At 39.2% G+C, this 23,378-nt stretch overlaps 1 protein-coding gene across 6 annotated transcripts in view; it reads left to right on the top strand.

The window, feature by feature from the left end:
• Atp10d (ATPase phospholipid transporting 10D (putative)) overlaps nucleotides 1–23,378 on the top strand; it is a 92,141-nt gene that overhangs the window by 2,738 nt on the left and 66,025 nt on the right. The gene's annotated exons all lie outside the window — the stretch shown is intronic.

A 23,378-nucleotide genomic window follows, 5' to 3' on the forward strand; every position in this document is an offset into this window, starting at 1 on the left:
CACACACATTAGCTTTGATTTTCCTTTAAAATTTTTCTTGATACTCCCAAATATGCAATAGAAGCTTTTTCTTTTATAGCCACAAAAATGATCAGTTTTCAGAAACATCTCTGAGAAATACCAAAAGTAAAATAAAAAGGCAAACATTAGGCTCTATATTTTATACACCCCTTTGAAGGGTTAATATTAAAGCATTGTTTTTAAACATTGTAGTCATGTTTGTGGCCCCTTCTTAATTTGTAGGTTTTTCTAGTCACAAATGTGTATATGAGGAGACGGGGCCTTGGAAGTGATCAGATCATTAGGACCCTTATTAAAGAGAGGCTTAGTAACAGCCTCACCTGCACCATTGTATGAGGACAGATGGAGGATGTCTTCTGTGTACCTCTTCATCTGTTGGCACCTTGATCCCAGACTTTGCAGCCTTTTGAACTTTAAGAAGCAAATCTGTTCTTTTGTTGTTCTGTTTTTAGTAAGCCACCCAGTTTATACCAGTTTGGTGTTTTGGCAACCCAAATAGACTAAGACAGATTCAAAACCCTATAAAAATGATCCCTGGTGAAAAAATAGACATAAATGGGAAGTTCACAAAGAAAAATAAAAATGGGATTGTCTGTAGTTCTGGGGTGGAGTATAAACACCCCAATAATCAAAGAAGTCCAGCACCCATTATAGTGAGAAACTTGGGAAAGCAAATCAAAATGTGATGATTCAGGGATACAGAATGCCGTCACTGATAGGAAAAATGAAAACAGAAGTTGCAAAATGATAACTTAATTATGAAAAAAACCCTATATACAGAAACTAATTTATAGATGAGAAATAACCAAAAGGCCAATAGTTCTCATGTTCAGGTGGTGAGATTGTTGGTGATTTCTATTAGTTTTATGGCATCAATTTGTACTTTCTATATTAGTGAATATATTTTGGTTGTCAGGAAAAAATAGTCAATTTTTTACTAAGTAAAACAGTTTGTCAGAGAATGTGAAAGACGTAGCTGGTACCATCTCTGCCCTCTTTGTAGCATTCCCACCATCTCTCCTGTTCTATGGGACTCCTTGTCAAATGTCCATGTTTCTGAACTGTGCTGGCTGGTGAGCGTGTGAGACCGGGGAAATAACAAGGTGTAGTTCAGTGTGCTCCCAGGCTCCTTCTACTTTCACAAGTAATAGCTATTGGTCTGACTTTGGCTTTACTTCCCTTGCATTTCATGTTGATCACATCTGCCAAGATTCGATGCTGATTATATACTACTTAGTTTATCTTTCTAAAAAGCTACTTGTTCATTTAAGACATGTTTGAGAAAGGAAAATGAAATCAACCACATTTCTAAAAATTAAAACATACAGAATTTCAACCTTTATATAGACTAGATGATAAAAATTGTGATTTTCTTGGTTATGAGAAAGAAAGTGAAACTCAGTTTTGAACAGATCCTAATGTTGAGAAATCTTTTTCTTCATTTTGTGGTGCTCATGATTATCGAACATGATTTCACAACTCCATTTTCCCTTCACTTGACTTAAAAGGGCTTGTAAATAGGTTATAAAATTCTTACTTAATATGCCCTGTGTCTACACTGAATCATTTTGAGTAAATTTTACTTACGTGTGATGTTTCTTAATTAAGAAATCAACTTTCCTTCTTTGTCCAGGTAGCAGAATGCCTGAATCTAAAGCATCATCATGTTTTTTGAGATTCCCTAAGCCACCGGTTGAAAGGGAGGGTAGCTGAGTCTGACTGGCTGTCTTCTCCCAAATTATTCCACTTGAACCAGGCTGTGAGGGAGTGTGGTCCCAGTACCCTGTCTGACATACATGATTTTCCAGCCTCCATTTCATCACAGTCAGGATAAATGAGTTAAGGATAGGAATGCGGGGGTGAGACATGTCATTTTAAGGAAAAAGTACTGGTAATGGTCAGAGGACAAACGTGCAGGCACTACAGGACTTACAGGGCCAAGCAGGGAACATGAGAAAATAGTTTATGTGAGTTGGTATAGTGTCCTTGTTAGACACGGGATTGGCTCTTGTTGAAGAGTGCAATCAGAGATGCTTTTGGAAGTCTCCATTTCTAAAGGTTATTATTGGTAAACTGTTCTGAAGAGTGTTTCTCAGTTTTCCAAAATGAGATGCCCTTTCCTTTCCTCCATTCCAATTCATAGTTGATAGGAAATCTAAATTTCTATGTAATATTGCACTCTTCAACAGTTAAGACTTCACCACGGTTCTTATGTATATTTCTGTTTTCATTGTCTGTCACTACTTATTTTGTACTTGAAACCTCAGCTGGGTGGAACTGCTTAGAGTTACCAAAGTGAATAGTGTTTGTAACTTTCCTCCCTTTTATAACTTTTCCAACATCTACAGCTCTCTGCTGTGAGGATTCTAGCATGTCAAGGCTTGCCCAAAATGCTCTCTCTTCTGGAAAGCCTCTCTCCCTTTCCGTTCTCTAAGCTTTTTTATGGGACTTTCGATTTTCCTAAATTATCACACTGTGATTAGCCTAATTTTATCTTTTCACAGGGTTCTTTTATTCACTGATAAAGTGCTCAGTGTTGAACCTAGCACAAGGTCAAGTAAATGAATCATAGACAGACAGAAAGCAGAGATTGTCCATTTCTCCTCTTGGTTAATTTCTTGGTTAAGTTTCTATAACAATTTCTGACTTATAGTGAGGCACAGCAAATATTAGTTGAATAAACGGGTTATTGACAGTGTGCTAGACATGATGTACTACTTAGTAAACATTAGGTAACTTTATACAAAGGTGATAATTTCCATTTTGTAAACTTGGAAACCAAGGCTTGGAGAGGTTAAGTGCTTGTAATAAGTGGCTGACTGTGAATCTTTGCAGAGCTTGTGTTCTTTGTTGCTAACTACAGTTGTATTTGTTACTGTTTGAACATGGTTGGTTAAAATATCTGTATTTATTCAAAGTGGATGTGTGGGTGGATGGCATTGAGTAATCTCTGGAGGTGACACTCATATAATTGTTCTTTTCCCAGTTTCACCTTACAACACACTTTTCCACAGCCACATTAGTCCTCCACAGAAGTGATCAGATTCACCTTCTAGCAATGGGCAATTAGGCTCAAATGGAAGCTGAATTCTAACTGTAAATGTGCATGTGCAGCATAGCATTTCTAACCCTGCTTAAATCCATGGAGATTTTCATTATACAATTGCATTTGTATGCCAATGAATGTCAGCAGGGTAGATGAAGGAAGAACAATTTAATCTGTATTGAAATAAATATTAAGACACACAAAGCAGCTGTAGTGATAAAGAGTCAAAAAAAATTACACGTGGAGACATTATTTTGTTCAGTCACCAAAGAAAGCCAATTCCATGCCAGCATATTTATCATTCTTACTGACTTTGTTGTTGTTGTTGTTAATAAATTAACCCAATTATTGTTGACCAAGGGTGGTCTACTGGTCTTTCAGTTCCTTCAGTCTTCTGCTGGCAGACTAGACTATGTCAGCAGAAGTGGTGGTGTAGGTCCAGGCCCATCATCCACTGCTTTCATGTAGGAACCACAGTGCCAGAAGCCTGTGGCCTATATACGTCTCCCGCTGGCCGATTTCCATTTTCTTCACCATTGTCCACAGGCAGTCACCATAGCAGGTTTTATATTTACCAGGGATTCTGACCTTCTTGTTGCATTTAGCCATATTATTGTGACTCAGTTCAAGCTCAGACAGCTTGCTGACTTATTTTTAATACCACTTACAATTCAATCTGTCCTTTATTGGTGTATTATATACTTGGTTGGTCATATTTGGCTTACAGGTCTCAGATACAATTTAAATATGTATGTTGAGACAACTTGAGTAATAGGCATATATAATCCATATCTCTGTGACATTAAGTCATGTGATACTTATCTATGTAATATTTATGACATATTTGAAGTCTCTGAATAACTTCCGAAAACAAATTATTAGATCTCAGAAATTATATTTTCATCCATTGTACTTAAATGTCCTTTATAAAGTTCAGCCAAAATAAATAAAGGAGTGTCTATCTGTCTAACAAAGCCATAGGCCTCAAAGGATATCCTTCAAAATTTGAGTCTTGGTATGTTTATTTGATTCATATAGCTGTATGATATATAAGCTATATAAATATCTCAGGTTAATAATCTTTGAAAGACCTTTTGAAAACACTTGCTGTCATTTATTGCTATAACATTTAATTTTTCAAGTGCGTACAGCTTTTCAGTGGCCAAATTCTTTCCATTTTAGGTACAAGTAACTTACATTCTGTATTAGTTTCTTTTCTGTTGCTGTGATAGAATCACTGACCAAAACAACTATAGAAGAAAGAGTTTATTTGAGTTTACATTTCCAGAGGAAATAGAATCTGTCATGGCAGGAAGATGTGGCAACAGAGATGGCTGGAAGAGAAGCAGAAGCTAAGCTTAACTTTTCAAGCAGACACAGGAAGCAGGGCTTAAGTCAGCAAGATTTAAGAACTCTCTAAGCCCACCCCCCAGTGACATGCTTCCTCCATCATGGTCACATCTTGAGAACTCTGTAAGCCCGCCCCCAGTGACATGCTTCCTCCACACTTTCTAAGACCTCCCAAAACAGCACCACTAAATGGGGACAAAATGTTCAAATACTTGGAGTCTATGGCAGACATTATCATTCAAACCACCACAGTTACTTTTCAGTTGCTGTGATAAAACACCATGAAGAAGGCAGCTTATGGAAGGAAAAGTTTATTTGACCTATGTTCCGGAGGGGTAAGAGTCCATCATGGAGGGGAAGCATGGCGGGAGGTAGTCAGAGCAGAAAGCTGAGCGCCCACATCTCTACCTAGGCACAGGAAGCACAGAGAGAAGCTGGAAGTGGGGCAAGGCTATGAACCCTCAAAGCTGGCCCCCAGGGACCTGTTTCATCTAGCAAGGCCACACCTCCTAAACCTCTACAAGCAGGGACATCAATTGAGGCCAAGATAGTTGGAGCCTATGGGGGCCATTCTTTAACCATACCTTCCTTATTTACTGTATTTTTCTGTTATCGTTCTTCAGATTACTTTCTTTTGTTTTAATTTTTTTTTCCTCTTTACTCAGACAAAAAATAATCACACTATTTCTGGCATATAAGAAAAATAATTTAATGAGTTATTTAAAGAATAATATACACAGGGATGGAAATGCATAGACACCATGGAATGATATTTATGAGAAAAATATATTTGTAGATTAAAAGTAAGACTTTCCATGGTAGATTTGAGCTGCTTTAGTCTGTAGTTTTCAGTGTTGTCCCTAGACCAGGGGCATCAGTATCACTTGAGCTTGTTAGAGAGGCAAATTCTCAGCCCCCACTACAGACATCAGGTACAAGAGAGTCTGTGCTGGTAGGGATGAAGGCAGAGCCTGTGCTTGCTAAGCTCTCTCTGAGATTCTGACCTCTGATAGGTCTGAGAACCTGAGTTAGGGAAGATCATCAAGTGAGCAGGCCAGCACATACACTGGGCTTTGAGAAGTAGGCCTGGTCTGCTCTAAAAGTACTCTAAGAAAGACAATTCCATGAACCTTCCTATGTCACTTCTAATAACTCTGGGTTACCACTGAGCTGGCTGCAAATATCACTACTTTAAGATCACAGATTGATAAAGCAATCAAAGTACAATGCCCAGTTCTTAAAGATTTATGTTTCTGTTTATACCATTTGCTTCCTGACAACAGATTCTCTTTCAGAAGAGAAGTACATTAAATGTTTTTGTGATTGATAATAGGTAATTCCTATTAAGTAGGATTTAGTATATAATCTTCAACATCAGTGGATAGAATGTTGAACATAACGTAGACACACTATTTGCAGGCCTGAGTGCGAATGTTACTTTCCCCGCTGAGGCAGCAGACTGGTCCTACATTTTATGAGAGTTTTCTTAAAAGTGAAAAATAAATAAAAACTTAAAGGATTAAATCTTTTTCCTGAATTTTAAATGTAGAAGTAATATCTTAACTTCAGATTATGCTTTTCTCCATAAGCATAGATTTCACGAGTGCATAGTAATAAACTTATGATTCAAGTCAACTTTAGACTTTAAATATTAAAATGAAGATCCATTTTCTGATTCTAAAAAAAATAACACAAACAGAGATGATCATAAAAAGATGTTTAAAATCAATTATAGTACTTCACATATTAATAAATAAATGCATACTTATGAATAATAGAAGTTCATATGTCAAAGTGTTAACTGGAGGTAAGTAGCCACTAGCTAACTGTGTAACATCAGGTAAATCAGTTTCTCTCAATCTCACTTTTCTTGTATATAAAATGAAATATCTTGTTGGATGTTTAAGTTTATTTCCTTCCTTAAATTTGAGTTTTTACATTAAGTTCCCAAGCCTTACCATCTTGGTTTTTTGTTTGTTTGTTTGTTTTTAAAATTTAATTTTTGTTTCTCTCCATGAGTTTACATGCATCAAAATGTGTAGGTGCCTGTGGAGGCCAGAAGAGGGAATCAGATCTGCTGAAACTGTAGTTACATGTGAGTTTGAGTTGCCTGATGTGGGTGCTGGGAACCAAACCCAGGTCTTCTGTGGGAGCAGTAAGTGTTCCTAACCCCTGAGTAATCTTCTCAAGGCTGAACCACAATCTGGCATATTTATCTTATTTTTCACTTGTACACATAGCTCTAAGCACATGGAGCAGGAATTTGTCCTCCTTAGACTGGATAGGTAAAGCTCAGTAGGAGTGTTCTGCTGGTTTAACAAGATTCTTTGGCTTTCATTTTCAAAATGAACAGTTATCTGTATGTTCACTTCATTTCAGAACTAACATTTATTTATTGGCTGGAATTTTAATGCTTTGTCATTTCTTTTTCTCTGCTTCGAGACTTACCTGGCCTCTGTTTGTCTCACGGCAGCTAGTCTCTGAGGTTCAGCTGATGGTGTACTCTCCTGAGGCTCCTGCTGATCCCTTTGCTAGTCTGTGGCAAGAACTTTGGCTTCAGTGAGCAGAAAAGGGCCTGGCTGGCCAATGGTAGCTTTTCAGTACCTACTTACTAAACAGAAGGACAGGAACTCCCTAAGCTGCAGAAATGATTTCACTAAGCCACTCTTTCTAGTTTTTATCTTCTACTCCCTGAAGACCATTGAAGTAGTAATTTAGTTCATTTACATTTACTAAATGTAGTTAAAAGAGTTGCTTCTTTGTAACAGCATCTGTTTAGATACCTCTGTGTGTGTGTGTGTGTGTGTGTGTGTGTGTGTGTGTGTGTGTGTCTGTGTGTCTGTGTCTGTGTGTCTGTGTAAGCCTATCAAATCACATGTGAATATTCATGGAGATGTTCAAAATGTAAAAAACTGGGGCTGGAGAGATGGCTCAAGCATTAAGAGCACTGGCTGTTCTTCCAAAAGACCCAGGTTTAAATCCCAGCACCAACATGGCAGCTAACAAACATCCGTAACTCCAGTTCCAGGGGATCCGATACCCTACTCTGTCCTCTGCGGGCACTGCAGGACATGAGTGCACTTACACACATGCAGGCATAACATTCATACACATAATATAAAAATAAATAAATCAGAATGAGAAAACCTTTCAAACTCATGTCTGAAATCATCCCTGTGTACTTCAGTTCCCAGAACACTGGTGATGAACTCTCAAAGAAAATGTATGCAAAATGCCTTGTCAACTAGAGGGAAATCAGGTAAACATTGTATGGTGATTTTCACCCGAGGTAAAGAAGCTAGTTTTGTACTTTCAGTAATGTATTAAACTGCCTGAAATTTTGGGCTGCTCAAAACTTCCTTCCTGAGAGTTATAAAACAATGAGATTTAAAGTCTTCAGCTATTTTTAAAGAATTGGTTCCGTTTGTTTTAGTTCCTTTGTTATGTTTTGCTGTTGTGTTATATGATTAATGTCTGTTTCAGGGCTACATGCTCAGATCTTAATGTGTGGTCTGATAACTCTAGCATGCAAAATAAAAGCTAATTATTGCAGTCTAACCCGGTGTGTCTAAGATTGCTAAAGGGAAGTGTGCCATCCTGTATATATGAAGGGTGCTGTTTCATTTATTCATTCATTTTTTCATTCCAAGAAGAAAATGACACCAAAGTTCAATGAAAAATAAAACACAGAAGGAGGATAATGGGAGGCAGATCATGTGCAGATAAATGTTGCCACAATTAATATGGAACTTATTAGAGAGTTTCCATTAAGGAAATGTCTAGCTCTAACTCTGGTTATAAAAGGACCAGGCTGATGGAAATGGACTAGGGGGATGCTGATGGAAGCAAAAGATGTGATAAGATTCTGAACATACTTTAAAGGGAGAGATAACAGAATTTGCTGACTGAGTGAATGTGGAGCATGAGAAAAAGACATAACCAAGGAGAGTCCTAAAACTCTGGAGCTGAGCCTCCAGAAGGATGCAGCAGCCATTAGTGGACAAAGCTGACCTCCAAGGGAGCCAGTCTGATCATAGAGTAGCCTGCTTGGTTTGTCATGTGGCTATCTGGAGATTGGTCGCCTTCTGGGCAGCTCAGTGTAGGAGTGTGGGTTCTGGGCAGAGGCCTATGCTTATGATAGATCAAGAGCCTTGTGGAAGCTGTCCCCCCCCCCTTTTTAATTGATTTTTGTGTGAATTTCATACAATATAATTTGATTGATTGTATTTAGATCCCCTCCCCTAGTCCCCTTCCTACACCCTGTCAAATTTCTTGTACTCAATTACACATACATACACACACACACACACACACACACACACACACCCACACACACACACATACACACACACATACACATACCCCACAGAGTCAAATTTGTGTCCCGAAATGCCCTTCAGTGTGAATCCATCCCCAGGAGCCTGATTAACCTACCGAGTCTCACTCTTAAAAGAGACTGACTCTTCCCCCTTCCAGCAGCCATCGTTGCCAATAGTTTATAGGTAGGGTTTGGGTTTTTTACCCACTTCCCCATGTCTATGCTGGGATTTTTTCTGGCTTGAGCTTACATGATGTTTGTGCATGTTGTCACCATTGCTGTGAGTTCATGTGACCAACTGACTAGCTATCTAGAAAACTCGGGATTCCTTATGGTCATCCACCATCTCTGACTTTTACAGTATCCCCCCCCCCTTTTCACAATGATCCCCAAGCCTTGGGAGGCATAAGTTTGACACAGACGTCCAATTTAGGGATAAGCACTCCGTAGTCTCTTATTCTCTGCCTAGTGGCCAGTTGTGGTTTTCTGTGTTAATCACCATCTGCTGCATAAGGAAGCTTCTCTGGTGAGAGATGAGAGAAGCATTCATCGAAGGCTATAACAAGACATTAGGAGTCAGTTTAATGCTATATATATTTAGCAGAATTAAAATATTAGACTTTCCCTTATGGCCACAGATTCCTAGACCTGATATCAATGTCAGGTATTGGCTCCATGTTATGAAGCAGGCCTTAAATCCAATTAGAAAGTAGTTGGTAACACCCATAATATTCATGCTACTCTTATATCAGAGGACATATCTTGCCAAGCCAGTTATCGTTGAAGCATGTAGGATTTGCAGCTAGTTAAGACTGGTGATTAATTTTTTCTTCCGGAAGCATGCATAGCACCTTCCTGTACTATGGGAGCTAGCCAGTAGAAATGAAGCTTTGAAGTCAGCACCAGCTTGACTTTTCCTTGTTCGTTCTACAGATCATGCATGCAGTGTCTTCAGCAATAGGGTCTTACTGTCAAGCTCTGATGGGTAACCAAGAACAGGGACAATGGCCAGTATTGTTTCAGGGTCTATGGGACCCCTGATCAATAACTTTAAAAGAAGCAATAATTTCTGGCATTGGGCTTTTTACTTTGCTAGCCTCTGGTGTTTAGTTAGGGTAGTGTCCACTTGTTTGTTATAAGGGAACTCCTTTTAATCTCTTTTTATAATGTGTATTCATATACTTTAAGAAACTTCTATAGTAGTAGGATTCCATATGACTTTTTCTAAAGGACTTTAGTGTTATTTGTCCCTCTCCATACCCCCTCCTCTGCACTGGCCTCCCATTCCCCACTCCAGTTAACCCTTCTTATTCCATTATTCCCCTTGTCCTCTTTGTATCACTGCACTCTGTCTCCCCCCATTAACCCCCCTCCATGGCCTTTTATTAACTTCCTGACTTCTCTGGGCTTTCCAGTTGAAACACGCATGTGTAAGAATTCAAAGCTAGCATTCAGCCCTGAGAGCGAACATATGTTTTTCTTACTGGATCTGGGTTTCTTCACTCAGGCTGTTTCCAGTTTCATCCTTTTACCTGCAAATTTCATAATTTTATTTTTTAACATCTGAATAATATTCCACTGTATTCTGTATACTGTATACTGTATACTGTATACTGTACTTTCCTTATCCATTTATCAGTTGATGGATGTGTAGATTATTTCCATTTCCTGGCTGTTGTGAAAACGGCAACACTGAACATGGATGAACAGGTATTTTGTAGTAGGATATAGTCTTTGAGCCTGTGCCCAAGACTGGTGAGGCTGGGACCTATTTCTAGCTTTTTGAGGAATCTCTGCACTGATTTCCATAGTGGCTGCACCAGTTTGCACTCCCGTCAACTGTGGATAAGAGTTCCTCTTTTTCCACATCCTTGCCAGCCTTGGTCCTTGTTTGTTTTTTGGATCTTAGCCATTCTGAGTAGGGTAAAATGAAATATCAAAGTGGTTTTAGTTTGCATTTCCTTGATGACTAAAGATGTTGTTTAAAGTATTTCTCAACCATTTGTGTATCATCTTTAGAGAATTCCATTTAACTCCTTGCCCCATTTTTTAATTGGAAAGGATGTCCACTCTATTCCTGTTCAGTATAGCACTTGAAGTCTCAGCTAAAACAATGGCAAATGAAGGAGATAAATGGGGATACAGATTGGAAAGGAAGAAGTCAAAGTATTCTTATTTGCATTTGATGTAATTCTATACATGAAAGACCCTAAAGACTCCACCAGAAAACTCCTAAAGCTAATAAACACATTCAGCAAAGTAGTAGGCTATAAAATTAACACACAAAAATCAGCAGCCTTGCTATATATACCAACAACAAACAGAGAAAGAAATCAGAAAAATGATCCCATTCACTATAACCTCAAAAACCATAAAATATCATGGAATAAATATAACCAAGGAGGTAAAGGACTTGTATAATAAAACCTTTAAGACACTGAAAAAAGAAAATGAAGATACCAGAAGATGGAAAGACCTCCCATGCTCATGAATTGGTAGGATTAATGTTTGTTAATGGCCATCTTACCAAAAATCAGTTTACAGATTCAATGCAATGCCCATTAAAAATTTCAATACAATTCTTCATAGAACTCTACAATATAACCTCAGATTCCATATGGAAATACACACACAAAAACACCCTGAACAATAGAAGAACTGCTAGAGGCATTACCATCCCTGATCTCAAATTACGTACTACGGTGCTCTAGTACTAAAACAGCATAGTCCTGGCATAAAAAAAAGAAACTGATCAGTGGAATAGATTTGGGACCCAGATTTAAATCCACGCGTTTACAGCCACTTGATTTTTGACAAATGGACAAAAATGGACACTGGAGAAAAGACAGAATGTTCAACAAATGGTGCTTGTCAAACTGGATTGCTGCATGCAGAAAAATTAAACTAGATCCCTAGCTCTTAATCTGCATAAAACTCAACTCCAGCTGGATCAAGAACCTTAGCATAAGACCTGATACCCTGAATCTGATAGAGGAGGAAGTAGGGGATATTCTAGGCACAGGAAAGGACGTTGTGAACACGACTCCTATAGTGCACTCATTAAGTCCAACAACTGACAAATGGGAACTCAGGAAATAAAAACACTTCTGTACAGCAAAGGACACCATCAGTTGAGTGACGAGGCAACCTATAGAATGGGAAAAAAATCTTTGCCGGCTATACCTCTGACAGAGGGTTAGTATCTGGAATATACAAAGAACTAAAAACACTAAACATCAAAAAACCACAAATAACCCCCATTAAAAATGGGAAAGCTATCTTTTGATGGTTTTGCTTTCCTTTGTAAAAAGATACAATATAGGAGTCCTGTCCAGGGGCCCACACTCTGTAGAATTTTATTCTCTACACTTTGGTCATTTGTGTCCTTTTGTGTTCATGGCCCTCTGTTACATGAAGGAGCTTCATTAATGAGAGTTGAGTGATGCATTAGTATTTTCTCTACCCCTTGTTCCAGTATGTTCCTTGAGACTTAGGTAGAGGTTCCATTGTAGATGTGTCACTTAAGGTTGGGCAATTCACAGACAATCTCTGTGTGTGATCAGTTGTGGAACTCTGTAAGAGTCTTACGGTCTCCTGGGAACTTGCTCATATGAACCTACAGCAATGCTGTCAGCATGCACAAGACCCGTGCAGACTCAAGCAGACAAAAACCCAGCATAGTACTAGGGAAACGGGCAGCAGGCTCCAATCTTAGCCGAAGAACTATTGACAGCTGATTACTGCTGGTGGAGAAGAGCTGACCTTCTTTAAGGGAGATATTCTAGATAGACTGACTGGACCTCAGAGGATGAACTTGCACTGAGGGACATCTGAGGTCACTAACTTGACTCGATAGGCCTTAACACAAATGACAGAATTCTTAAAATCCAGTTGGAGGGCTATGAGAGGGTGCCAATTGGGGAGGGGAATATAAAGATTATTAAGATGTTCTGTACTAAATACACAAAAATTCAATAAAAAATGTATCAAGAAAAGAAACAAAGACAAACAACAGAAAGAAAATTGAGAAGGATATGTTAGACATTAGAGGAGAAAGCAAAATGTGTGAAGCAGTTGTACATGAAAGAGTGAGCTAACCGGCTGTCAGGACTGCAGTCAGTGTGAAGAGCCGACTACGAATTTGTGGCTGCGAATTTCAAGTGACACTAATCTGGGCTGGTGTGCTTGTCCCCAGCCTCTTTCAGCTTGTAGGTACTGAGACAGCATATATACAGACTTAAATATAATTGCTTTGAATATAAGCAGGGTGGGAGTTTTTCCAAGAAGGAAGAGAGAAAGGAGTTAATAGGTATAAATATACAAGAAAGGGATTTATGCTGACCGTGAAATTTAAACTGGACAAGGAGAGAAGACAGACCACCTGAGAATGAGGGGCAGTGGAAAGTGTTTCAATATGTGTGTTAACTTCATTTTTTTTCATATGAAGTGTATCTTTAATGTTTTTTTGTCCTCTGAATCACTTAGGTTCAGTTTTTTTCTATTCTTTCTTCCAAATCTCCTGTTTCTTGGTGGACTGAGGAATCACTTATCAAACTGTGCCATTTGTGTACGTCTCAAGTACTCTAAGACTTGGTCTCCTTATCACTAAATAGGGATAGTTCTATGCACTTCATTGTAAGGGATAATGTTAATACATGTTTGTCCCAAGCACAAAACATGGTTTATCTCTATAAGTAGTAGGCATTGTTATGATCTTATGTTTATTATTTTTATATTATCTTATTGACATTGACAAATCTCAAAATAGTTTTTTAATTAAAAAAGTTATTTATTTCTATTTTATGTGTATGAGTGTTTTGCCTACATGCATGTAAGTTTACCACATATGTGGAATACTCATGGAGGCCAGAAGATGGCATTGGATCTCCTGGAACTGGAGTTGCAGTGGATTGTTAGCCACCATGTGGGTGCTAGAATGAAACCTGGGTCCTCTGCAAAAGCAGTCAGCACTCTTAACCATTGAACCACCTCGCCAGTCCCTACTCTGTCTTTTTCCACAACATAACATTTTGGAGAGGTATCTAGGATTACCAAAGGCAAAACATAATATTAAGGACTGCTGTCATCAATATTTTACGTTTTTTCAGTTTTAAAAATAGATTAAGGAAGCCAGTCACTTTGCCTATGGATGAGGTTGTTTTATGGTTGTGGATAGCCTAGGGATACACATACACTTGCAGTCTTCGCCTGCCTTTCCTTAACTGAAAACTAACTTAATCCTAAACATTCACAAAAGGAGAATCATTTAGAGATGTGATTCCCTTCAATAGAGTATGAAATTTATTGATGAAGAAATGCATTGACGCTTTCAGTGTCTGAATCTACCATCTAAATCTGTCTGTTGTCTATCTATCCATTCATCTAATAAACTCATGTTTATGATTCCCCACTTATGGTGGCCCAACTATGATTTTTGGTGTTGTTGTTGTTTTAAAGTTGGTTGCTAAAGCAATACAGATCTGGTAGAAAATGCAGTGTACTTCAGATTTTGAACTTTGATGTTTTCCTACACTACAAATATATGGTTTGATTTTTTTTTCTCATGATGCTGAGCGGTAACAGTGAGCATCCGCTAGAGTCAGCCGCATAGTCACAGTGACGAACAGTTGGTATTACACAGTCAGTGTTCTGTGGATATAGGTATTCAATAAATCACATGAGAGACTCCACACTGTGTCGTGAAATAAGCTAGATGATTTTGTTCAACCTTAGGGTAACATTTTTCGGCCATTATTTTTTCGGGCCATAACCCTACCACAAACTGAGGAATACATGTGCATAAAATATGGATTAGGGTCTAGCTCAGTGGTAGAGTGCTTGCCTAGCATCTGTGAGACTCTAGGTTCAAAACCTGGCATCATATACACAAAACATAATGTGTATGCATTCATAATATATCTATGTGTTTACATATATCTGCATGTATAAATATGGATTATACACATATGTAAATATGTATACTGTGTATATGCCATAAATATATGTTTTATATGTAAATGCTTTATTTTCACATGAGAAAACTGAAGGAAATGCCTACTTAATAGATGCTTGGAAACAATAAAAATTAATAACTTTTCTTAGCACAAAACAATACATCTAGATACCCTAGTCATGTTTTATTCCTTTGCCTTTCAAAATAAACTTACTGTATTTGAAAAACCTAATTTGACCCTTCATCAGAAGTGTGATTCACTTTTGCGGTAGGGTGTATGTGTCAGGTGGGGGTGCTTTCCCAGTCTGAGAGGCTGTTTCTGTGATGAAGAGCCAGAATCTTCCCTCTCTCTTGCCCAGTAACAGCCATACTATCCAGCAGGTGCTGGGTTTTCAGGGCATGCTTGCTGAATGAACTGGGAATGGAATGAGCTTAGTTTAAGCACTCATTTCTAAAGCTGTATAAAAGCAATGCACTTGATTCAAGTTGAGCTTTTCCTATGGTTCAGCTGTCAAGAGCATGTACTGTTCTTCCAGAGGACCTGAGCCACCTACATAGGGATGGTCTCTCCCAACCTCTTGTAACTCCAGCTCCAGGGGAATCCAAGGACCCTGACCTCTGCAGGCACCTGCACACATGTGTACTTACCTACACACATATGTATAATTAAAACTAATAAAAATTAATCATAAAAATGACAAAACTATCATAAACTTTTCTCTTAGAGGTAAAGGTGAAAGTATGACTTAGCTTTATTTTTTATTTTTATTTTTTTGTCTTTTTGAGACAGGGTCTCCTTGTAGCCCCAGCTGTCCTGGAACTCACTATGTAGACCAGGCTGGCCTCGAACTCACAAAGATCCACCTGCCTCTGCCTCCCAAGTGCTGGGATTAAAGGCATGCGCCATGACTTAGCTTTTTATAACCTTAGAAAACACTTCCTCCCTTGATAACACTCACCAATTATCAAAGTAATTATTTTAAGGCAATGCTTTGTGTGAGATGGTACCCTTGACTGGCCTCATATATAATTAAAATGTAGAATGTGTATGCCTACTTGGGATTTAGTTTGATAATCTCAATGAACAGATATTAGATAGCACTCAAAAGCCCAGGGTGATTTCATTCAGAAAATCTGATTTATCCTACCCAGTGGAGAACATGGGAGATTATTTAACTTCATTATTCAATATTCACAGCTTTCCTACTAAAGAAGCCTATTTTTGTAATCACAAAGCCCTACATTAGATGTATCCACATATGCTTTTATATTTATCTTCTTTCCAAAGAGTATGTGAGGCGAAACAGGCGCTCTTGCTTTCGTAGGTAGCAAGATAATCATTACTAAGGGAGCCATGTTAGCATAGTATCTTGGTACCTGATGTAGCAAAGAAAGCAACAAAGCTATCACGCAGTCTCATAGCCATTGCCTGTAGGGTAAGCCTGAGGTATGAGCCTCCTGTGGAGAGTGTTGGACAAGTGGGTCATGATGATACAGACAGCAGTAAGCCCAAGTTTTACCAGGATGCACAGCTATCTCTGACGTACAGCCAATGAAATACGACGTTCCTGTGATGAATCTACTATGAAGGTGGTCCTAGCTCATACTCAGAAACTCATTGCTCTAAATTTCTCTACTCTTGTTACTAACCCTGGTAGATAACCAAGGTTTGGAGCACATAAGAACCTTGATATTTCACTATGTTCTCTCACGTTGGTTGTGAAGAAGACTTATAATTCCATCACGGTGTGTATCGTTCTTCCTTTCCAAGCTTTTGAGAACATTGGTTGATAGTAGTAGTAACAGCATTAAGTCTACTGGAAGAATCAATCCTTAAGACCTCATTACTATCCTTCCCGTGTGCGTGTGTGTGTGTGTGTGTGTGTGTGTGTGTGTGCGCGCGTGTGTAAACTTGACCTTCACTCTTTCAGTTCATTTCAGTCTTTAAACATGAGTTCTGCCTATATCAGCTGACAAGCTGTTGGTGCATTGTTTGGTCCATATACTCAAAGAAGATGGGCTTCTCAATAATATGGGTGAAGCTTGTTAAACAGGTTTGTTCTTGAGCTTATCCCTGCTGGATTAGGAACCCAAGAGCCAAGGTTCAGGAGATTCTGATGGTGCTGAGAAAGACACAGCAGAACATCTTGAAATGGCCAGACACAAGAATGTGTTTGTCTTTTAGATGAATGACCTCATGTGTATATTTTAAGCTGTTTGTTAGCTAGTGAGGACCTCAGAAAATGTTAACTGTTAACTGGGCCCAAGAGAATTCATTATCTGGTATTTACCTCTAGTAGTCTTCGTAGTCTTCTCTGCATCAAACTTGCCAAATTCAGCATTCCTCAAGGGAAACAGAGTTTCGAAGACTGTTTTTAAGTGATTTCCATGTAGTAAATAACTTGATAAGTACTATATGTAGTTATTTTAGTGGTGAAAGATTTTCTTTTTTTTTTTGGTCTTTTTGAGACAGGGTCTCCCTGTAGCCCCAGCTGCCCTGGAACTCACTATGTAGACCAGGCTGGCCTCAAAATCACAAAAATCCACCTGCCTCTGCCTCCCAAGTGCTGGGATTAAAGGTGTGCGCCACCACGCCCAGTGAAAGATTTCCTTTTTAATATCTTCTAGAAAAAGTGCTTCACATTAACTTGCTCTTTAGAGCTTTTGTGTCCCAGTTGCTAGACTTGCCCCTGGGGATGAGAGAGAAAGAGAGAGAGAGAGAGAGAGAGAGAGAGAGAGAGAGAGAGTCCTTTATCTATTTCACCTTTATCTCAAATTACCATCTCATGATTAGATAATTGTTTAGAACACTCTCTAGTTAACTAAAGAGCAAAGTTAATAAAAGAGGAGTGTGACCAGATAATTGAGCATGAATTAGAGTTTAGAAAATTAAACACAGATGAGTATTTTGGGTACGGTTGTTAATGTTACCTATGCATGCTCTCAATATAACAATAATTAACTTTTGCTTAGCACTTACAAAGGATCACATGTTCTTCTAAGAGATTTGAATATTTGTCTGATGCTCATAACCACCATTTGAGCAAGGTTAGCTGGTAAGTGGAGGAGTCAGAAATTGACATTGATACCTGGCCTTAGTGTCTATATACATAATCAGTGCTACACTGTTTACTGACCTTAAAATTCTTCATTCTGTCTCCCCTCCCATGAAGCCTCCCCCCACACTGTGGCTGTTTATTAGTTTCCTGACCTCTTGGGATTTTCCAACTGAAGCATGAATATCTAAGATTTCAAAGCTTGCATCCAGCTATGAGTGAGAACATGTAGCATTTGCTTTTCTGGGTCTGGGTTACCTCACTTAATATGATTATTTCCAGTTCCTTCCATTGATGTGTGATTTCATAATTTCATTTTTAAGAGCTGAATAATATGTATTATTAGCTGTGTATAATAGAGTATATGAACTCGGGTGGGTGATAGTAAGGGGAGTGCAGGCAGGGGAGGGCATCTAAATACGATCAGAACATATTGTATGAAATTCTCAAAGTGTCAATTCAAAGACCCACTAGCAAGGAAAACTATGTTTCTGAAAGAGTTTCTCCAGCCTGGAGGAGCAGGGCTATTAAAAACAGAAGAATGGTGCAATCATAAGCCAGAAGGAACAACTTCTGCTTTCACAAACTCAGATCTTTTATTCTTGTTTCTAAGAGTTATTTATTTATTTATTTATTTATTTATTTATTTACATGTAGGTGTGTGTCTGTGGGTGGGTGCATGCATGTGATTGCAAGTGCTATGGAAGCCACAGGTGTTAGACCCTCTGGGACTGAAGTTATAGGCAGTTGGTTGTGAGTCACTTAACGATGATGCTACAAACCGAACTCAGGTCTTCTGGAAGAACAAAAGGTATTCTTAACTACCGAGCCATCTCTTCAGATCCCTGCTTCTAAGAGAAAGGCAGCCACGTTGAGTTTTTATGTATTTTTCTCCAACTACCTCTTTTATTAAAAAATACAATGATCAACATATATTTGTTGAACATAGAACTTTGGTCAAGCCCTGGATAGACACATAGAGAGCAATTGCCTATGTTTTGCAACTGAAAAGGGGGGCCACATGTAGTTCACTGTCCAGGGCGATGACTAAGCCATGTTCAGGGTTGTAGTGGAACAGAATAGGGAATACCCCTCCATGCTCCCTGTGTGAACTCTTAGTAATCTCACTCCACAGTCAAGCTAAAACAGGCCAGCAGTTGAACAGGGGCTGAGTGGTGAGTGGATGGTTTGGTTGACCAGCCCTCTCTGAAGAGAGTGCAGCATCTGCAAAAGTACAGAGGCTGAGCTATGCTCTCAACTTCTTGGTAAGTGATTTGGGTACTAATAAAATTATACATACATGGGCTCCACTGTAGATTCTCTGAATCAGAATCTCTAGAGAAGAGATCTGGCAGACCAAGTAGCAGGGCCCCAAAGGCATTCTTATCAGGGGAGCCTGGAAACAGAATAAACAGAATATAGTTTGTTTATAAATATGATTGAAATGAGCTTTGAAGACAATGGGGGGGTTGAAATTGGGTCTTTTGTGATTGCTGATTTTCAGTGTGTTATCCTATTTAGTACTGATTACTTCCCAGGGATCTACAGATACATTGACTTGAGTGTTTACTTAGACCAAAGCAATTTACATTATACCCACAGCAATATATTTAAAGTTGTAGCTCAACTCAATATACACACTCCCCAACTTTTAAAAAATATTTATTTGTTTGATTATTTATTTATTAATTATTTATTGTGTATGAGTGTATTGCCTGCATATATGTGAGTGCACCCATGTCATACATTGCCCACAGAGATCAGAAGAGGGTGTCAGATCCCCTGGAACTGGAATTAAGGACAGTTGTTAGCTGTAATGTGGGTACTGGGAATCATACCTGGGTTCCCCACAAGAGCAGTCAGTGCCCTTATCTGCTGAGCCATCCCTCCACTCTCAAACTTCCCAGCTTTTGCTTGAAGATGACTTAAGAGACAACTGATGATGAGGGTAAAGAATAGAATGGATATTTTTCATCTACAGTATGTCCCATGAGTCTCAATGGTGTCTGTTTTACTCTTTAGCTGACTAAGTTATTTGTCTAAGAGATGCTTAGCAGACTGAGTTATTTGTCTAAGAGATGCTACTAATCTCTGAGCCTGCATCAACACAGTGGGAGGAACTGGAGTTGTCAAGATATAATGAGGATGATCAAAACATATGTGAAATCTGAAGTTGGTTTCATAAAAGTAGATAATAGATGAAGGTAGGTAAAGGTATGGGGAGAAGGAAGAAACAGAGAGAAATTGATCAAAAGGTACAAGTTACAGTAAGACAGGAGAAATAAGTTCTGATGTCCTACTGTAAGTAAGGTGACTATAGTTAACAATACTGTATTGAATGCTTCAAGAGAGAATTTTGAATGTTCTTATCACAAAGAAATGATGTGAATGGCATGTTAGACATGTTATTAGCCTGGTTTAGTAATTATACGATATGTACATATATCAGAACATCATATCATGCCTTGTAAGTAGTATAATCCCAACTCTCACCAGTAAAGCTCCCTTATACAACAGAGCATAATGGACACAGAAGGCCACAACTGGCCAAGTTTAAAAGAACAAGAGACTGCAGAGTGTAGGATAGGACTCCTTCCTATATGGAACCTCATCCACCCACAGCTCAGGGCCTATCGTGGAAGAGGAGGTGGGAAGATTGTAAGAGCCAGGGCTGGTTCATGAACACAAGGAAGCAGAAGCTTCCTAGTCACTGGAAGCTTGCACATGTGAGCTTGTGGCCATGGTGGCATCAAGCACAGGACCCATGTCAACTCAATTAAACAAGGACCCAAAGGAGAGGAAAGAAATACGTGGCGGGCCGGCAGTAGACTGAGAACTATTGGAAACTGATTGCTGCTGGGTGAGGGAGAGTATGACTTACACACGATCACTAGATGGTCTGACTAGACTCCGGTGGACGCATTTAGACTGAAGGACATTTGGGTACAAATACCTGGATGAATAGGGCTTAACATGTATGGCAGAATACATGAGGTCCAGTGGGGGTATGGGGGAGGCATTGATGGGAGAGGGATCTAAATTTGATTAAGATCTGTTGTATGAAATTACAAAAGCTAAATAAATAAATAAATAAATAAATAAATAATAATTTTTTAAAATGGTGAGTGAAGTGCTTGCTACAACTTTAGCCAAAATGGATGAACTCTAAAATGCAGGGTTGGGATCAAGGGTCATAATGAAAAGTTTTTCTCATTTTTAGCCTGTCAAAATGTATGCCCACTTTTCTGTTGCTTCTTCTTTTAAGAAAGGTCAGTTATTAATATTTGATCTATGTTTTAAAATGTTGATTCTCTGTGTTCTTAAAAGGAAATTAATTCTCTCTACCCTTTGTTCCACTATGTTTCATGAGCCTTAGGTGTAGAGATTCCATTGTCAATGGTCACATAGTGCTGGACATCTCTCAGACACTTATTCTCTGTCTGTGACCAGTTGTGGAACTCTGTTTTAGTCTCTGTCTATTGTAAAAGAAGTTTTTTTGATGAGTGGTGACTGGCATACTTGTGTATAAATATAAAGATCCATATTTAGCATATAGTAAGAAACTACATTTGTCTAGGGATGTGACAGTGTTTTCTTAAAGATCTATGACCTCTCCAGTCATGTGTATTTGGCTAGGTTTACAGTGTCACGCATGAGTTCCCTTCTGTTGAGTGGGCTTTAAGTCCAGTTAGTTAGCTGTTGTTTACCCCCAAGATAAAAGTGTCACTACTGCACCAATATAGTTTGCTGTCCTAAGTCATTGTGTGGTTATTAGACTTTAAAGCTGGGGTTGGACCACTGATTTTCTCCCTTAGCAGCTTACCTAGTGTCCTTCAAAACTGTGAGAACTAGTATTCATGAAGGAGGCTTCCAGAGCAGTTCCAGCTCCATTGCTCCAAGTCCTGTGTTCAGAGTAAGTCCTGTCTTCAGCAGTACAGTCTTATTATCTTGAAGTTCTGGGAGATAATCAAGGGCTGTAACAATAGCCTGTGTAATTTTGGGAATCTCTTGGACTGCTCTGACCAACAACTCAAAGGGAGGTTTCTATGTCTAGCCCTGTGTTTCTTGTTATATAGCCTTCAGGTATACACATGCACAGACACTGTATGTGTATTTTTCAGTAGGCTTTTGAACTAATACATTTCCCTCTGACTTTTTATAGCAGCTAGGCATTATTTATCATCCTGTCTCTCTCCCTGTCTAACCCTTTGTCCTTGTCTCCCTTCCCAGTTAAAGTAACCCCTCTTAGTCACTCTGCCTGTGTTAGTTACTTTTACATCACCATGACCAAAGCATCTGATAAAAAAAAATACATATAGGAAGGAAGATTTATTTTGGCTCATGGTCACAGAAAGTCTTAGTCTGTTATGGAGCAGAAGGCAGGGCAGGAGCATGCTTAATTCATGATGGTGGGAGTGTCCAGCAGGTGCTGTGCACATGACCACTAACCAGGAGGCAGAGAGCAGCTGGAACTGGTGCCGAGGATAGTAAACTTCAAACCTGTCTCTAGTGCCTGACTTCTACCAGTTAAGCCTCCCCTCCTAAAGGTTTCATAGCCCCCCCCCCCCAAATTAGAACCACCATCTGGGAAATAAGGCTTTAAAACACGGTGGAGACATTTCTGATTCAAACAAGAAAAGTGCCCAGTACAAAAGGATTTCAGTTTTAAACTAGAAATTTGAAAACATGCAACTGGTCTGCTAATTCCATCCAAACCTGCTTTTTCCCTTGGTCTTATGAAAGCACAACTTCTCTCTAGCTTCCTTAAATTCTCTCAATAGCACTCACCCAAATAGCACTCTTTTTTAATGGTGCTGGGATTCTAGGGATTGAACACTAGGGCCTCCTGCATGCTAAGTAGTGTTCTACCCTTACCTTATTTATTTACATTTATTGATTGATTAATTCGGGTGAAGCCATGCACATGCCATAGCACGTGTATGGAGGTCACAGGACAACTCGCGAGAGCCAGTTCTTTCTTCCACCAAGTGGATTCCAGGCTTGAACTCAGATCATCAGGTTTGACAGCAGGCATCTTTGCCCGCTGAGTCATCTGCTAGCCTTCCCCAGCCCATTTTAAATTTTTAAATTGAAACAGGGTCTTGATAAGTTGTCCAGGCTGACTTTGAACTTGTAATCCTCCACCCTTAGCCTGTTTGGTAGCTGAGATTCTGGACTTGCACCACCAGGCCCACTTTTGAGGCATGAACAGCAGTGCCTCTGGGATGGAGCTGGGATTCTGAACTGCTGGGATGTCAAGAGGGGAAGGACTGTCAACAGCTAAGGGAGGCAATGTGGGTCAGGGAGCCTGTCCTCTGAATCCACTGAAGTCCCTTGAGAATAAAAAGGAGGAAAGAAGGAGGAAGGCAATATGCTCAATACTCACAGAGCATCTGGTGTAGGTTTAAGGATGCTGAGAAGGCCTAGAGGAAAGCAGCCACTGAAACGCTTTGGTAATGCAATTATTTCTTAGAAACTCAATGACTTGGGGGAAAATATGGTCCTTGGCTGTCAGAGTGCTATGAAAAGCTGATTGTCTTTGTGAACCAAGGGAGCATTTTTGTGAGGGTGAGGTTATTAGTCAGTCGCCCTGTGAATTACCAGAAGTTCACCCCCCCCCCCCTTTTTGGTCCC

The sequence above is a fragment of the Nannospalax galili genome, unplaced genomic scaffold (genome assembly GCF_000622305.1).
Source record: "Nannospalax galili isolate Female #2095 unplaced genomic scaffold, S.galili_v1.0 scaffold318, whole genome shotgun sequence".
NCBI lineage: Eukaryota > Metazoa > Chordata > Mammalia > Rodentia > Spalacidae > Nannospalax > Nannospalax galili.